Raw genomic sequence first — 16955 nt, forward strand, 5'->3', positions numbered from 1 at the left:
CTACAGGACAGAGCAGGAGGAATAAAAAAAAAAAAAAACGGAGCCAGAGCCAGGCAGAGAGAGGCGGAGAAAGAAAAAGGAGCCACAGGCTACAGGACAGAGAGAGGGAGGACTGAAAAGACGGGGAGGCAGGGAGACACTCAGAGCGAGATGGAGAAAGAAGGTGCGGGGGGGGGGGGGGGCGCAAAAAAAAAAGTAAATTTTGCAGCAGGTAAGGAAAGAGAGGGGGCCGGGGGAGAGACAGGGAGGGCCCAGGACGCACAAGAGAGGCAACGGGGCCCCAGTGGCCCAGGACTCACCGCGACTCTCGCTCTCAGCGCTGCTGGCACAATTTAGCCGTTCAGATGCTTCTTTCCCCTCCTCTCCTCCCTGCCTCTTCTGCAGCTCCAGACTCTAGGCCGTCCTCCACCTGAAGAGAATACGTGGGTGTCTTACAGCTCTTACCAGATGAGGCTTCCTAGGCACGTAGCCTAGCTCGCCCGTGCTGGAGCTGGGGGCAGGCGCACGGGGCAAGGGGGGCCAGGGGAGGCTGAGGGGGAGCTCTGGTGAGCTGGGGAGTCGGCCATCTTCTGCACCCAGAAGCTGCAGGGGGAAAAGGTCATCATCCTCCTCCTCCTTTCCCTCTTCCCTTCTATCAGCTCCCGGGTAACTCCTAGGGCTGCCCTCACCCGCTCGCCTTTAGCATACCAGAAGCCTGCCTCGGCGGGTCATTTGAAGCTTCCCATCCCACCAGCCCCAGTAGTACAGGCACACAAGGAGATACCCCTGCACCCACCAAAGGGGCTCGCTCACCTCGCCGGCAGCCCTAGGCCTCACCCGACACAGGGAATCGTGTCCGACACACCACCACGCTGCAGCAAGAGCAGAGGAGGCCTTTCCTTACCAGGAAGCAGCAACGAGCACGGCGGCATCACCTCGCAGGCACTGCAGCATCGCAGGGCTGTTACCTGCGGAGAGAGCAATGGGGATCACAGGGACGCCACCGCGCGTGCGCGGCTCCCGGGCTCAGTACCCAATTCTGGTCGCTGGGCAGCAGCATTATCTGAATTACTCTTCTCGATTAATACCATCCAGAAACCGTAACTTGGCTGCATCCACAGAGCTTCTATTCCTCTGCACCTTTCCCCCTCGCAGCCCCAGCAGCGCCATTCATTGCCTCTGCACCAAACAGCAAAGTGTCTCGAGGGAGGAGAAGCAGCACAGCAAACCTGGGGAACAAGGTTGGGTTCCCACCCCCGCAGAATAAGCCCCAGGAACTGCTTGTAGGCATGTGGCATCAGGGTTGTGATCGGGTTTTGGTTTGGTTTTCTTTTTTTTTCCCCCGCCTTCTTTACATAATGTAATAATTGGGGTTGCTTTTCCAAACTACTGAGTTCTGTGGGGATTTTTTGTGCTTTTGCCCTACAAAAAATGGTCATTTTCACTTTCGGTTTTGTGCATGAGAATGGTTGGTGGGTGCTTTTAGGTTGTTGTTCCTTCCCCCCACCCCATTTTTTTTTTTCCTTTCCAGCCGCACAAATCCAGCTGGAGTTGGCTTTCCCAGAAGCCCCAAGTTGTTTTCTTTCCACCAGAATTCTTCCTGTATTTTCACCCCTCATTGCAGGCCCAGAGTCAAGGGGTTTGAGGTATTTTTGTGCCCAGGCAGCAGCTCCCAGGCTGCATAAGCAGCCCCACAGGGGGAAGTCCCCGTTTGAGGGAATCGGCCCCAAATTGGGATGGGAAAGTGAAGAGAAGGAGAAAAAACCCTGAATAACCTGAAAAAGAACACCTACTCCAGCCCACCAAGCACCGGTCACCTTGCCTGACTCACCTCCAGGGCCCACATCACGCTCGGCTCATCGCTTAGCACCCTCAGATCACAAAAAAAAAAAAAAAGAGTAAAACCCATAATGGAGCCCTATAGCCATCAGTCACACCTTCCCTCCAGTACTACACACAGACTCACCTTCTTACAGCGCTCCCCTGGGCTCTCCTCCGTTGCCCTGCACGACTCATCCATCTGCACCTGGAAAAACAGTGTTACTGAACAAGTCACCTGGAGGCACAGCAACAGCTTAACCATTCCACAGCTCCTGCGCCCACGTAGGAATACCATCTAGAGCCCAACTACAGCCTGCCGTTAAAGGAAATGCATTAAATCAAACGTTAAGCCCTCGCACATACAAGCCGGAACAGCAAAAACACGGCACGCTCGCGCACCCAGGGCGCAGCCCGACGGAGGTCCACGCGCACCTCGCCGGTTTGATGCGGAGCCACCCAGCATCCCTGCGAGCACAGCTGCAGGCGCAACAGCAGTTTCACCTACACCCATCTCGGCACGCAGCGCTTCTGTAGCTTTAAGCTGAAAGCCCTACCTTGACGCTTGGCCACACTAGAAGCGAGCCGTAGCTAGGACTCCACAGAAACACAGCAACACAAATTGCACACCCACAGCGGCGACAGCCTTGCAACTACTTAGACCAGGAACAACAGAGGAAAGTAAAACGGCTTCATCACCCGCACAGGAAAAGCGGCAGACGGAGGCAAAGGGTCAGCATTCATAGCCCTTACAGAACACAGGCGTTCTCTCTCCTTCCATTCCTAAACCCATCCCTTAGGTCTAAATATCGCAGCCCTGCTGTGGCAATAGCGAGAGCGGGGAACGAGAGCCCTGCCGCCGGCCGTTTGTGCGGCAGGACACAAAAACAGAGGGACATGTTTTGCCACACACAACCCTGAATCTCCTGAAAAGTTATGTTTACCAAAAATAGGCATTTGGAACATATTGCCAAAAACAAAACATTCGGCAATAAAACTTTTATGTGTTTGACACCCGCACATTTTTTGGGAACTTGCTATTTGCTTCCTGGTTTTGCTGGTCTTCCCTCAGAAGTTCTACCTGCAGCCAAGTTATTCCCACCCGCCCGACCGGTTCAAGCATTCACCTTCCTGGTATTACCAGCACATTGAGACACAGGCGAGGAACTTAACTGCTCTTCTAAAACTATCCAAATGACAATTACAGCCCTGAAAGAGGAGTGGAAGAGAAGAACAGGAGAGATCAGGCAGCAAAAATGCTCTGCAGGCTGCTGCCAGCCAACACTGCACTCTTTTGTTAAAGCCACCCCGCCCCCCCAAATGCAAACAAAAAAACCCCCCATGACTTCATGAAGTGCGTGGGTTTTTTTTCTTTTCAGTAGTCCTTTTGGAGCTCATCCCTGTCTCAGCATCTTGTCTTGTCAGAGCATGAAGTGCAGATGATCTGTATCCCGATGACATTTGCATGGGATGAATACATTTTCAGAAATAGACCCGATCCGTGAGACTCCTGTCACCTTTGTGGTTTTAATAATCGTAACTCAATTTTATCGACTGACACACTTGTGAGAAAACTAATTAACTTGAAACGTAGCCTCTCCTCGGGGAAAAAATGTGTTAGACACCAAATGAAACCGATTCAGAGCTCCAAACCACGATGGAGCCGATAGAGCTGTTGTGACTTAGTTTGTATGTTTAATTAATTGGTTAATAACTCTTCTAAGCAGCGCAGAATGAAGAGCTGGACCCAAAGAGGGTGCGCTGCGCTGGATCCAAAAAGCACCCTTCCTCCAGAGACCCGCCTCAGGTGGCGAGTTCGCTCTGGTGCATGCCGGCCTCCCGAACTTCGGGGTCCGATGTGACCGGACCCCCACCTCCGGGGAGGGTCCTCGTACCCTGCCCAACCCTTGCTTTCCCCTGCAGCCCCCGATGCCCCCACGCCACCCCCACAAGCAGCCAAACCGGCTTCTGCTTTTGGCCCCCAAACCAGCTCACTTTGGGACCGGTTCTGAGCCAAAAAGCCCAGCTGCTGAGCCTGTTCTCAAGTCCCAAAAGCGCAGCACTTGACCTCTGCTCCTCAGCCCAAAACCACACCACTTAGTCCCCTCGCTCAGGCCCTCAAAACGCACGACTCGATCTGTTTCAGGGCCCCGGCGTCAGCCACAGGAGCCTGCTCTCAAGGCCCAGGAACAGAAGAGCTGTGCTCTCCACGCTCAGGGACCAAACCAGCTGAACCTGGCTGCGTCCCGGCCCCCTCCGCAGTCCCCACGGGCAACGCTCAGGGCCGCGGAGAGCGCAGCCACCCCGCAGCCCTGCACCCCCACGGCCCACGCGGGCACTGTCGGGGAGGCCTTGGGAACTGAACTGCGCGGGCCCGGCCCCGCACCCCGGCGGGGCAGCCCAGCACCGGCCCGGCAGCGCTTTCTTCCTGCTCTCGCAGGCCGCGTTTCCCCGGCAGCGCCGGGCCCGCACCCCAACCCCACAGGGGGCCGGGCCCGGCCCGCCTCCAGCAAACCGCGGCGGCAGCAGCCGGGGTCCCTGCCTGCCTCGCGGGCAAGGGGGGACCCGCCCGGCACCGCAGGAGCCCCCGCCGGGGTCGCCGCCGCCGCCGCCCGACCCCGACGAGGAGCAGTCGAGAGCCGGGTGGGGCTGCCCCTACTCCCCGGGGACGGGCACGGGCTCGGCCCCAAAACCCAACCACCGACCCACGACAGCGCTCGGCCCGGGGCCGCTGCTGCCCGCACCCCGCCGCCCCCCCGGGGGCTCCGCGGACCGGGAGACCCCACAGCCCAAACCCGCCGACCCACAGCGCGCCCGGCCATGCGGCTCCTCACCTACCCCCCGGCGCGGCTCCGGCTGCCCCACGGCCCGGCACGGAGCCGAACCCGGCCACCGGACCATCCGCCGACCCCCCCAACCCCCGGACGCTCCGGGACGGTTCTCGTCCCTTTTCGCTCTGACGCCTCGAGCCGAGCCGGCCCCGCTCCTCCGAGCTACCGGCGGTGCCCGCTCTGCTGCTCGGGGCCGGGCCCTGTTCTCGCCCGGACGCGAGAAGCCGCTCCGGGGTCTCCTCGGTGCGTCCAGCCCCGTGCCGTGCCGGAGCGGGGAGAGCCGGGTACGAGCGCGGAGCCCTGGGGCAGGGGTTGCCCCAGTGCCGCCGACGGTGTGTGGGGGGGTGTCGTCGTCCCCCGCCCCACGCGGGGGGCGCACACACGGTACACCCGCGGGCAGGGGCATCCCCGGGGAGCCGTGCGGCCGGGCTGCGCCGTAGGAGGGGAAGGTGATGTTGGTTTCCCATTTTCCCCGCAAACTGATCCTCCCCCCCGGCCCCCCTTTCCCGCGCGTTACAGCCCGCGAAAAAGCTTTTAACAACCCGATCGACAACACTCCCTTTATCCCTCTTCCAGCAGCAGCAGCAGCAGCAGCGAGAGATTAAGGCAACTGCAGCAGAGGGGAGGAAGGCAAGGAGAGCCTTTTCAAGCAAGGGCAGGACAAAATGCACGGCGTGGACAGGCACAGGAGAGGCTGCATTATCTGGAAAGCACAACGCCTGCCCAAGGGCAGAAAATAAGGAACGAATTGTTTCCAAGGAGCTGCAGCAGACGAATCACCTTTTTCTTTATTGCACTCCTGCCCTTTGTTATCCAAAGCGATAGGCTTCACCACCGGGCAGAAAATAGCTGCCTAGATTTACACGGACAACCAGAAACAATCAAGCCACCCAGCAAGAAGTTCGCAGCAGAGGTATAACCCATCAGCAGCTAAAACATTTGTTACGCAGGCACAACTAGGCACTAAACAAAGGCTTTCCAACTCTGGAGGTCTAGAACAGGTAGACATTAGCACAGAAGCACAAGGGGCTCCGTCACACTGCACAAATCTCCCCGTGCCTACACACGCACACGTTCAGAAGTTAGTTATCAGAAAACGCCCGACTCAGCCATTTGCCACAGTCACGAGACTCACGACATGACACAAGAGGTGGGCTCAGAGTTTTAAGGCAAGAAATACCTCCCCCACCCCCCACCAGAGATCTTTCAGGCTCCAGACCTGCCATCTCCCCGCACCAAACGTAACCGGCCAAAGGGTTTCAGGTGACCCAAAACACAGTACACAAAAATAACCGGGGAGAGCCCTACATTGTGGAAAAGCGAACGATGCCCGACCGGGGCTTCTCTGCGGGGCCCGGCCCCCGCCCCGCCCCCGGCCCGACCCGCACGGAGATACCCCCCGGCCCGCGCCAGGCCTCACCTCACACGGAGACCCACCCGCTGCCCGAACTCACCCACCAGCGCTCTCCGGCCCCCGGACACGGCCGCGCTGCTCTCTCAGGCGGCTGCCGCAGGCGAGGCTCGGGCACCGCCAGGCCTCCAGGCGTCCCGAGGGGCTGCCGGACACCGCAGGGGATGGCTGCCGGCGGCCGGACCGCCGCGGCGCTCCCCGCCCAGCTCCGAGCAGGCTCCGCCGGCCGCGGGCTTCCCACGCCGGGCCGCAGAGGGGCCCCGGCACCGCACAGGGACGCCTCGCGACCCGGCCGCCACACGCACCGGCCCTTCGGCCGCCACACGCACCGCTCCCGCCCCCGCTCCGACGCGCCGCGCACGCGCCACCGGAAGCCCGAGCCCCGCGGGGCGGCCCTTAAAGGGCGGCCGGAAGGAGCGGCCCCCACCGGCCCCGCCACCGCGCCCAGCCGGTGAGCGCCAGCGCCCCCTGCTGGCCGGGCCGCGCTCAGCTCGCGAGGGCGCCGAGGGCCGGGCGGGGCGGGACGCGCCGGCTCGGGGCCAGCGCCTTCTCGGGGCGAGCGGGAAACCCCTGCGGGCCCCGGTCACGGCCGGGCAGAGCCGCGCGCCCTCCGAGAGCTGCTGAACGCGGCTGCCGCTCGTGACACATACCGAGCCGTCTGCGACGGGAGCGGGCAGAGGAGGAAGGGGCCGGCGGCCGCGGGGCCTGGCCGCAGGCGGGGGGGGGGGGGGCTGGGGCCCGGGGGGCCGCCCTGCTGGGTCACTGCCCTGCGCCGCACCGCGCTGGGGGCTGGGGCCCGACCGGCGCCGGGCGACCGGGGGCAGCCACGAGCAGGGGGCCTGAGCTTAGCCACGGCCTGCAAAACACCCCGAAGCGTGAGACGCTGCAAGGCCAAGGTGGTCCTTGGCAATGGGGGCGCCTGGGCTCGGCCTCCGCCTTACCTGTCCTGGGTCTGCGTGGCGTTCCAGGGGAATGGTGTTTTCCTTGTGCGGAAGGTGGGCTGGCCGTTCGGCCGTGCCCCGGCCGTTACCGATCCTGCCAAAGGCGCTCGCACGCTCTGGCCCATTACTGCTGTGGTACCGCGCCGTAGCAGAAAGGTGTTGTGTTATCTTACAAAAAGCCTCCTATGGTCAGTTGAAGAAATAACCTCCTTCCGTGGCACTGACTCTTTTTGTACAGTCCATAGCTGGCTTTCGGCTTTTGTCTTTACAGCATTGTTTGCTTTCTGCCTAGCTTTCTACCTGCTGTGAAACATTTGGATGGTTTTTTCTTGTTGGTTTTTTTTCCCCCTACTTGCTCCACAACTCCCACACCAACCACCCAGCGCGGCTCGCCTTTCAGCCCCCAGACCGAGGAGCCTTGCCCTGGGACGGCCCTTACATGTCAGCAGAGTTGTTCCAGCTCTCACCCTGTCCCTACCCAGCTGAGGACGTCTGTGTCCATGGGAGACACCCAGACACTCCCCCTGCAGCGTGGCAGTCCCCTGCCCCGTCAGTGAAAACTGCGGCAATATCGGCTAAGTTTAAAAGCGTCGGCAGGAGGTGCAGAATACGTAAATAAAGCGGCGGTTGGCTGCCGGGTATGGGTGCGATATAAATACCTTTTGTTTACAGGCCTTCGTGCCTATTCAGCGTTGAACGGCACCGCAGCCCACCCACCCCGGGGCTCACGGGGCTCGGAGAAGGGTCTCTCCAAGGGCACAACCTAAGGCAGCGCAGGAAGCCCAGCTGCCACGCTCCCAGTCGCTACGGGACGCTTGCTTACAGCTACACCGACGAGGGTACGGATGAGGCTGGAACTAGCAGAAATGCTGACTCTTCTGGCCTTTTATTTGTGGAAGGTACAGCGCGCGAGCCTCGGCGGCTCACAGGAGAAGCGCGCAGTGCTGCCTAACTCTCATTCTCAGCTCACGTACTACTGCCAAAGCTCCTGCCCTGTGCTGTGCCAGATGCCGGCTGGCGTGAGCACCTGGGCTCCTGAGGGACCCCCTTGTCCTGAGAGCCAGAGGTACTCACTTCCCTTTGCATGAGGCCTGTAGGAGATATACCCTGCAATTTAAAAAATCCGTATCAAATGTGGCAGACTCAAAAGAGGGCATTTTTAAAAAGGCAGGTTTGTTTTCTTTTTTAACTTTACGATCTACAGCCTAGCAAAGAGCTCCCTTTCAGTGTCAGTCGCTTGGCTTTCTCCCCTACTGACGAGGTCCCAGCCTCCCGGTGAGATCTCGCTGGAGATATTCTGAGTTTCCCTCGAGTACGTGGCTGCCCTGGCCCGAGGCCAGCGAAGAAGCTGACTTTGCCCGTGCCTGAATCAGCAACAGGTCCAGCAGGCGACTTGCAGAGCCCAGGGAACCCTCGTAAAGAGGTTTGGGGGTGGGGCGCGCCACATCTGCGGCATCGGCCGTGGGAAAGGACCGGCGCAGTAAAACAGGTGGGTGAAACCGCGGTCCGCGCCAATACGTGCTGCTGCCTGGGGCATCGCTTTGCTGCGGGTCAAGTCAGATGCTCTCTGTAAGAGTCAGTCAGGGTAAAGGCAGCAGCAGATTTCTTTTCTGCTCATTTTAACAAAGGCTGGACGGAGCCCATAGAGGAAGGCACTACGCGTCTTGCTGGGTTGGTTTCCCTGCCTTCTCGTAAGCTGTCGCGGAAACTTGCACGAGCAAAGCCTGTGCAAGCTGATGACAGCCACACACGGTTGAAGAGGGAGCAGACGGTGAGAGCAGAGGTGTGCGCTCAGGCTGTGCGCTGGAAGCTAATGCTAATGCTGCAAAATAAAGAGTGGATTTTCTTTTTTGGGTTTAGGTGAGCGCTAAACATGACATGTGCGTATGTGCGTGTGTCTCTCGCAGGTTTTTGTCATACACCCCACCCTCCCACCCCAAAAAAACAACCCACACATGCCACGCGTTAAACAGTGGTTTTCCGTTGTACTTAGAAGTGCTTACATAGGTGTGTTGGTTTTTTTCTTTTTTATTTTTTAATGCAGAAACAGCAATACGATAGATTTAATACAGCTAGCAATTAGATGGGTGTAGCTTTAGAGCGTCGGCTGTTTACAAAGCAACCGCACACCTTCTTTAACTCACAGTTTAAACAAGTAAACTTGCAGTGCATCACACGTGCTTTGTACAGTCACGTTCCACACGGCAGGCCAGATGCTTCACCCTGCCTTGTCCTTGTTGCCCCGACTCCAACGGGACCGCCGAGGCCATCCTGGGGACAGCGCCGCTTTCTAGCAGCTGGGTTGCTTGCCTGGACGCCCCACAGACAAAGAGTCATTTCCCCACTGAACCTCTTCTCAAATAATTTCCTAGCCCTGCAGGCCCCACGTCCTTTGGTTCATATTTCCTTTTTTCCGGGCTTGATGCACAGGACCGACGATTTCCAGAAATAGAAACAGAGGCTGATTCAGTCCAGGCTCAACATTCTCTGACCTAAACCAAACTGTCTTCGAAGAGATAGCTGTACCGTAGGCACCACCTCGGGAACAGAAGTTGCCCTGTCATAAAAAAAAAAAAAAAAAGAAGGAAAACAAGGCATTTCAGGCTGAGGAGGCTGAGCGGTGTGCTGGGGGCGGTGGGGGTTGGAAAGAAACAGTTCAGACGATTAGAGCGAGCTTAGCGTTGCAAAGCGTGCCATTATTTTTAATTTGGCCGTCAGAAGACAATAGATTCTGACACTGATTTCCTGTGTGCTGCGGGAGTTCTCTCCTCAGCATTCCTGTGCACCATTTTACTTTTGTGTCCCGTCCGCTTCGCTTTTGCGCTGTAGCTCTCCGGTTCTAGCTACGCTTCCCACCACCCCCATTACTCTTTGACAAGCCCAGCTCTCACTGTGCTTCCCTTCCCTTCCCTTCCCTTCCCGTATGCGCGTGCAGGGAAAAGCCCGCGCGTCTGCCACTACAGGACACGCTCTGGGAGGCAGGAGAGATGACGACGCTCCCTGACAGAGGACACAGCTGAGGGGCGGTCCGCCGGGGCTGGGGAGATGGCAGCACCTTCCCTCAGCTGCCCCATCCGAGCACAGGTGCAGGTGAGCACTGAGGAGAGACAAGCAGGCAGGAGCCGCAGAGCGAGAGAGAAAATAAAATTCACGGGTGGGTGCTACTTGCGTCTCATTTTTAGCGCAAGGGATGAATTCTCAGCACATTCTTGGAGCTGCCCCTTTGGGACTCACGGAGAAGAGGGAGGTTGGCCACGCGGTGCAGCCCAGCTCTGCTTCCCCTAAATGGTTTTACTGTTCAGGTGTTGCCCTAATCTGGCCGGTACCCCTGCAAAGAGTTTGGGATTTCTGCTGCCTCTCCGGGCCAGCCGCAGACCCTGACTTCATCGCAGCGAATGACCCTGCGCTCGTCAGAGCGGTTGCCGAGTCACATCCCGCTGCCTTCCCTGCAGAACCGGTGACCCTTTTTCAGCCCTTGCCCCCTCTTCTCTCCGCTCGTTGCCCATCCCTTTATCAGTGCCGGCACCGATCCTGCCTCCAGCTCGCCCTGTCTCCACCTGCGAGCGCCCAACAGGAGCTAAATGTCTCCTCAAGGACGCACGGAAGAGACGCGCAGGTAACCCAGCACAGACCCCCTGCAAACATCTTCTTTCCATTTTCTTTCCTCTCCTGACACGAAGAGATGACTTAGGAAAAAGCGTACTGCTCACACTTCACCTGCACTGCTTCTACTTTCACTTTCGCTCTCCTTGGCAGTAATTAATAGCGGTGGCTGGGGGGGCTGGGGCATTCCCCCAAAGCGGCTGCAGTTACATCCGGGCGGTTGTGGCACTCCATTAGCTCTGTAGTTTTTAAATCTAAATCTTCTGGAATTGTTAGTTCTGCTCAGGAATCACCCGTACCTGCAAATTTTCTTAATAGCTACGCTTGACCCCAGCCACTGTTTAACAGCTCACCTTTATTTCTCTTCATTTAAGAACCTAAAGCTTCGTTTACTGCTTGGGTTGGAAGCAGGAGCTGTCGCTGCCTCTGAACTTTCTAACAGCCCTGTTACAATTTCAGTACTACCCGCTCCCAATTTAGCTTTCCGGGTCGATTTTCATTCTAGATTCGAAAATTTCCTTATTTTGTTTCTGATCAGGAGTCATTAATGCCTGCAGTTGATTTAGTAACGGCTGTATTTAGATTGAGCTATTAATGACTCGCAACTCTATTTATGGCATAAAAAAGGACTGCCTTTATTTTTTTTAACTACAGATTAGGAATAATGACTGCCTGGTTTGTTCAGTAATAGGTGTGATTAAATTTAGTCACGACTCCTCCCTAAATAATATGTATTTATTTGCACTCTAACAATTTAACCTTCCCTTTACCGGCCAGGGGCACCGACAAGTGCCCGTGCGTACCTCCGCTCCCCCTGCGCCGGCTCCCCAGGGAACAGCCTCTTACCCTGACCAGAGTCTGCAGCGGCCCGTTGTCATCCCAGCTCCTCGCCCTCGAGAAAGCGGCCGCCTGAAGCGGCGGCAGCTCCGCTGCTGCCCAGAGGGGACGGAAATGGCGCGGGGTAAAGCTCTCCGGGCCGCCTGCGTCCCGCGCGGAGGCGGTGACCTCAGCAGCCTGTACGCTGTTGGGGCCGAGCCAACAACCTGAGGAGGAGTCGCAGGGCGTAGCTGTTTCTGCAACAACCACGCTTTCCCGCCTGGCTGGACAAGAAAGCGGGGCCTGCGGGGGCCTGGAGAGGCAGCATCGCTGCAGGTTGTGCCACGGCTGTTGAGAGGCCAAGGCAACACCTGAAACAGTGAACGGCACAACTAGTGAAAACCCCCAAGGTTCCGGGTTCAGTAAAGACAGGAATTGCAGCAGCACAATAAAATGATCTCACGAGGGGAAAAAAAACAGCAAAGCAAAAACCAAACCCCAAACAGAACACCATACCACTAACCCGTCTCACCGCCCTCTCAGCGCCCAAAACAGCATCCTGGGAGAAAAAAAGCAAAGCAGGCCACAAGGGACCTTTCTAGTACAGATGCCGCCAAAGAGTGCCAAGCTCTGGAATCCTTACCTCAGGCAACGCCTCCGCTTCTCTAAACGCCAGAGCACGCCTGCCCGGGGGGCTGAGACAGCCCCAAAGCTGCGACCGCCCGAGGGAACACGGGAGCACCGACGCCAGAGAAGCCCAGGGCCAGAGCCGGGGCTCTTCCACCCCCGGGCCCCGCCCCCGCCCTTCCCACAGCGCCCCGCGAAAGGGGCGGGCCGAGCCCCCCGGGGGGTGAAGGCCCCGGGAGCCGTACGAGAGCCGCCTGGAGTTCCCGGCACGGGAGGGAGGGGGGAGAGAAAACACCCAAACCGAGCCCCCCGAGCGGAGCAAACACAGGCTCGGGCTGTTGCCGGGGGGCGGGGCCTGTCGCTAAGGGGAGAGAGCCGGCACCGCCCCCCGGGCCGTTGCCGGGGGGTGGGGCCTGTCGCTAAGGGGAGAGAGCCGGCACCGCCCCCCGGGCCGTTGCCGGGGGGTGGGGCCTGTCGCTAAGGGGAGAGAGCCGGCACCGCCCCCCGGGCCGTTGCCGGGGGGTGGGGCCTGTCACTAAGGGGGTGTGTCCAAAGGGACGCTGGCAATGCCCCTGGAGCCATCACCAAGGGCAGGGCCTGTTGCTATGGAGGGTGGGGCCAGGCAGCACCAGCAACACCCCCAGGCTGTCACCAGGGGGTGGGACCTGTTGCTAACTGGGGATGCTGGGGAGCACACGAGCACGGCCCCACCCCACCAGGCCCTCGCCAGGGGGCGGGGCCTGTCGCAAAGGTGGGTGGGGCCAGAGGGGTCAGATATCAGCCCGCGCGTATAGACCAGTGCGTCCCAGTAATGACCAACATGCCACACAGTATGGATCCCAGTACATCTCAGCTCCCTCCCAGCGACGCCCAGTACATCCCAGTTCCCTCCCAGTACATCCCAGTTCCCTACCAGTGCAGCCCAGTACATCCCAGATCCCTCCCAGTCCGTCCCAGTTCCTTCCCAGTCCGTCCCAGTACATCCCAGTTCCCTCACAGTACATCCCAGTTCCCTCCCAGTTCACACACAGTTCACTCCCAGTTCCATTCCAGTACATCCCAGTACATGCCAGTTGCCTCCCAGTTTCCTCTAAGTACATCCCAGTACTTCAAAGTTCCCTCCCAGTACATCCCAGTTCCCTCACAGTACATCCCAGTACTTCACAGTTCACTCCCACTACATCCCAGTACGTCCCAGTTCCCCCTTGGTACATAACACTTCCCTCCCAATACATCCCAGTTCCCTCCCATTACATCCCGATTCCCTCCCAGTACATCCCAGTTCCCTGCCAGTATGACCCAGTACATCCCAGTTCCCTCACAGTACATCCCAGTTCCCTCCCAGTACATACCAGTTCCCTCCCAGTACATCCCAGTACATCCTGGTACATCCCAGTTCCCACCCAGTACATCCTACTACATACCAGTTCCCTCCCACTTCCATCCCAGTTCCATCCCAGTTCCATCCCAGTACATCCCAGTACTTCACAGTTCCCTCCCAGTACATCCCAGATCCCTCTAAGTACATCCCAGTACTTCACAGTTCCCTCCCAGTACATCCCAGTACGTCCCAGTTCCCCTCAGTACATAACACTTCCCTCCCAGTACATAACAGTACATCCCAGTGTCCTCACAGTACGTCCCAGTTCCCTCCCAGTACATCCCAGTTCCCTACCAGTACATCCCAGTTCCCTACCAGTTCACTCCCAGTACATAACAGTTACCTCCCAGTACATCCCAGTACATCCCAGTAGATCCTGGTACATCCCAAATCCCTGCCAGTTCCACCCGGTACAACCCAGTACAAGCCTGTACATCCTAGTTCCTCCACAGTACATCCCAGGGCATCCCCGCACATTGTAGTGCCTCCCAGTACATCCCAGTTCCCTCCCAGTACTGGGAGGGACCTGGGATGTACTGGGAGGGACCTGGGATGTACTGGGAGGGACCTGGGATGTACTGGGATGTACTGGGATGTACTGGGAGGGAACTGGGATGTACTGGGAGGGAACTGGGATGTACTGGGATGTAATGGGACAGAACTGGGATGTATTGGGAGGCACTGGGAAAGAAGTGGTAGCGAACCGGGAGGGAATTGGGATGTACGGGGATGAACTGGTAGGGAACTGGGATGTACTGGCATGGAACGGGGATGTATTGGGATGTACAGGAACGGAACTGGAATGTACTGCGATGTACTGGGAGCAAACTGGGATTTACTGGGATGTACTGGGAGGAAACTGGGATATACTGGGAGGAAACTGGGAGGGAAGTGGGTGTCAACTGGGACATTCCAGTTTCCTCCCAGTACATCCCAGTTCCCTAACAGTGCATCCCAGTCCGTCCCAGTTCCCTCCCAGTCCGTCCCAGTTCCCTCCCAGTCCGTCCCAGTACATCCCAGTTCCCTCCCAGTACATCCTACTACATACCAGTTCCCTGCCAGTTCACTCCCAGTACACAACAGTTACCTCCCAGTACGTCCCAGTTCCCTCCCAGTACGTCCCAGTACATCCCAGTTCCGTCCCAGTTCCCTCCCAGTGCGTCCTAGTTCCCTCCCAGTAAGTCCCAGTTCCCTCTTAGTCCATTCCAGTTCCCTCCAGTATATCCCACTACATCCCAGTTCCCTCCAGTACATCTCAGTTATCTCCCATTTCCCTCCCAGTACATCCCAGTTCCCTCACAGTTCACACACAGTTCACTCCCAGTTCACACACAGTTCACTCCCAGTTCCATTCCAGTACATCCCAGTACATGCCAGTTCCCTCCCAGTATGTCCCACTACATTCCAGTTCCCTCCCAGTTCCTGCTAAGTACATCCCAGGACTTCACAGTTCCCTCCCAGCACATCCCAGTACGTCCCAGTTCCCCTCAGTACATAACACTTCCCTCCCAGTACATACCGGTACATCCCAGCGTCGTCACAGTACGTCCCAGTTCCCTCCCAGTACATAACAGTTCCCTCCCAGTCCGTCCCAATCCCCTCCCAGTACGTCCCAGTTCCCTGCCAGTATGTCCCAGTACATCCCAGTTCACTCCCAGTAAATCCCAGTTCCCTCCCAGTAAATCCCAGTTCCCTCCCAGTTCCCTCCCACTACATCCCAGTTCCCTCCCAGTACATACCTGTTCCCTCCCAGTACATCCCAGTTCCCTCCCAGTACATCCCAGTTCCCACCCAGTACATCCTACTACATACCAGTTCCCTCCCAGTTCACTCCCAGTACATCCCAGTACTTCACAGTTCCATCCCAGTACATCCCAGTACGTCCCAGTTCCCCTCAGTACATAACACTTCCCTCCCAGTACATAACAGTACATCCCAGTGTCCTCACAGTACGTCCCAGTTCCCTCCCAGTACATCCCAGTTCCCTCCCAGTACATCCCAGTTCCCTCCCAGTTCCTTCCCAGTACATAACAGTTACCTCCCAGTACATCCCAGTACATCCCAGTAGATCCTGGTACATCCCAAATCCCTGCCAGTTCCACCCGGTACAACCCAGTACAAGCCTGTACATCCTAGTTCCTCCACGGTACATCCCAGGGCATCCCCGCACATTGTAGTGCCTCCCAGTACATCCCAGGTCCCTCCCAGTACTGGGAGGGACCTGGGATGTACTGGGAGGGACCTGGGATGTACTGGGATGTAATGGGACGGAACTGGGAAAGAAGTGGTAGTGAACCGGGAGGGAATTGGGATGTACGGGGATGAACTGGCAGGGAACTGGGATGTACTGGCATGGAACGGGGATGTATTGGGATGTACAGGCACGGAACTGGAATGTACTGCGATGTACTGGGATGTACTGGGAGCAAACTGGGATTTACTGGGATGTACTGGGAGGAAACTGGGATATACTGGGAGGCACTGGGAGGGAAGTGGGTGTCAACTGGGACATTCCAGTTTCCTCCCAGTACATCCCAGTACCCTACCAGTGCAGCCCAGTACATCCCAGATCCCTCCCAGTACATCCCAGATCCCTCCCAGTCTGTCCCAGTACATCCCAGTACATCCCAGTTCCCTCACAGTACATCCCAGTTCACACACAGTTCACACACAGTTCACTCCCAGTTCCATTCCAGTACAGCCCAGTACATGCCACTTTCCTCCAAGTAAATCCCAGTTCCCTCCCACTACATCCAAGTTCCCTCCCACTTCCCTCTAAGTACATCCCAGTACTTCACAGTTCACTCCCAGTACATCCCAGTTCCCCCTCGGTACATAACAGTTCCCTCCCAGTACACCCCAGTACATCCCAGTTCCCTCCCAGTATGTCCCACTACATCCCAGTTCCCTCCCAGTCCATCCCAGTTCCCTCCCACTAAATCCCAATTCCCAACACTTTCCACCCAGTACATCCCAGTTCCCTCCCAGTACATCCCAGTACTTCACAGTTCCCTCCCAGTTCACTCCCAGTTCCCTCCCAGTACATCCCAGTTCCCTCTAAATACATCCCAATACTTCATAGTTCCCTCCCAGCACGTCCCAGTACGTCCCAGTTCCCCTCAGTACATAACACTTCCCTCCCAGTACATACCAGTACATCCCAGTGTCCTCACAGTACATCCCAGTTCCCTCCCAGTACATCCCAGTTCCCTCCCAGTTCATTCCCAGTACAAAACAGTTACCTCCCAGTACATCCCAGTAGATCCTGGTACATCCCAGTACATCCCTGCCAGTTCCACCCGGTACAACCCAGTACAAGCCTGTACATCCTAGTTCCTCCACAGTACATCCCAGGGCATCCCCGCACATTGTAGTGCCTCCCAGTACATCCCAGTTCCCAACCAGTGCAGCCCAGATCCCTCCCAGTCTGTCCCAGTACATCCCAGTACATCCCAGTTCCCTCACAGTACATCCCAGTTCCCTCACAGTTCACACACAGTTCACTCCGAGTTCCATTCCAGTACATCCCAGTACATGCCACTTTCCTC

General features: G+C 57.6%; 1 long non-coding RNA gene across 2 annotated transcripts in view; it reads right to left on the minus strand.

The window, feature by feature from the left end:
• Positions 1–243: 243 nt before the first annotated feature.
• Positions 244–16955, minus strand: part of LOC142051478 (uncharacterized) — a 37480-nt gene continuing 20768 nt past the window's right edge. The window contains exons 2-4 of one of the 2 annotated variants that reach the window (XR_012658517.1): positions 1946–2005; positions 884–947; positions 244–409 (exon numbers count right to left, since the gene is read on the minus strand). This is a non-coding gene — a long non-coding RNA (uncharacterized LOC142051478). Of the gene's footprint in view, positions 410–792; positions 948–1945; positions 2006–16955 lie in introns of those variants that run through there. The other variant, XR_012658516.1, reaches the window with a different exon arrangement.

This window comes from Phalacrocorax aristotelis, unplaced genomic scaffold (genome assembly GCF_949628215.1).
Source record: "Phalacrocorax aristotelis unplaced genomic scaffold, bGulAri2.1 scaffold_68, whole genome shotgun sequence".
NCBI lineage: Eukaryota > Metazoa > Chordata > Aves > Suliformes > Phalacrocoracidae > Phalacrocorax > Phalacrocorax aristotelis.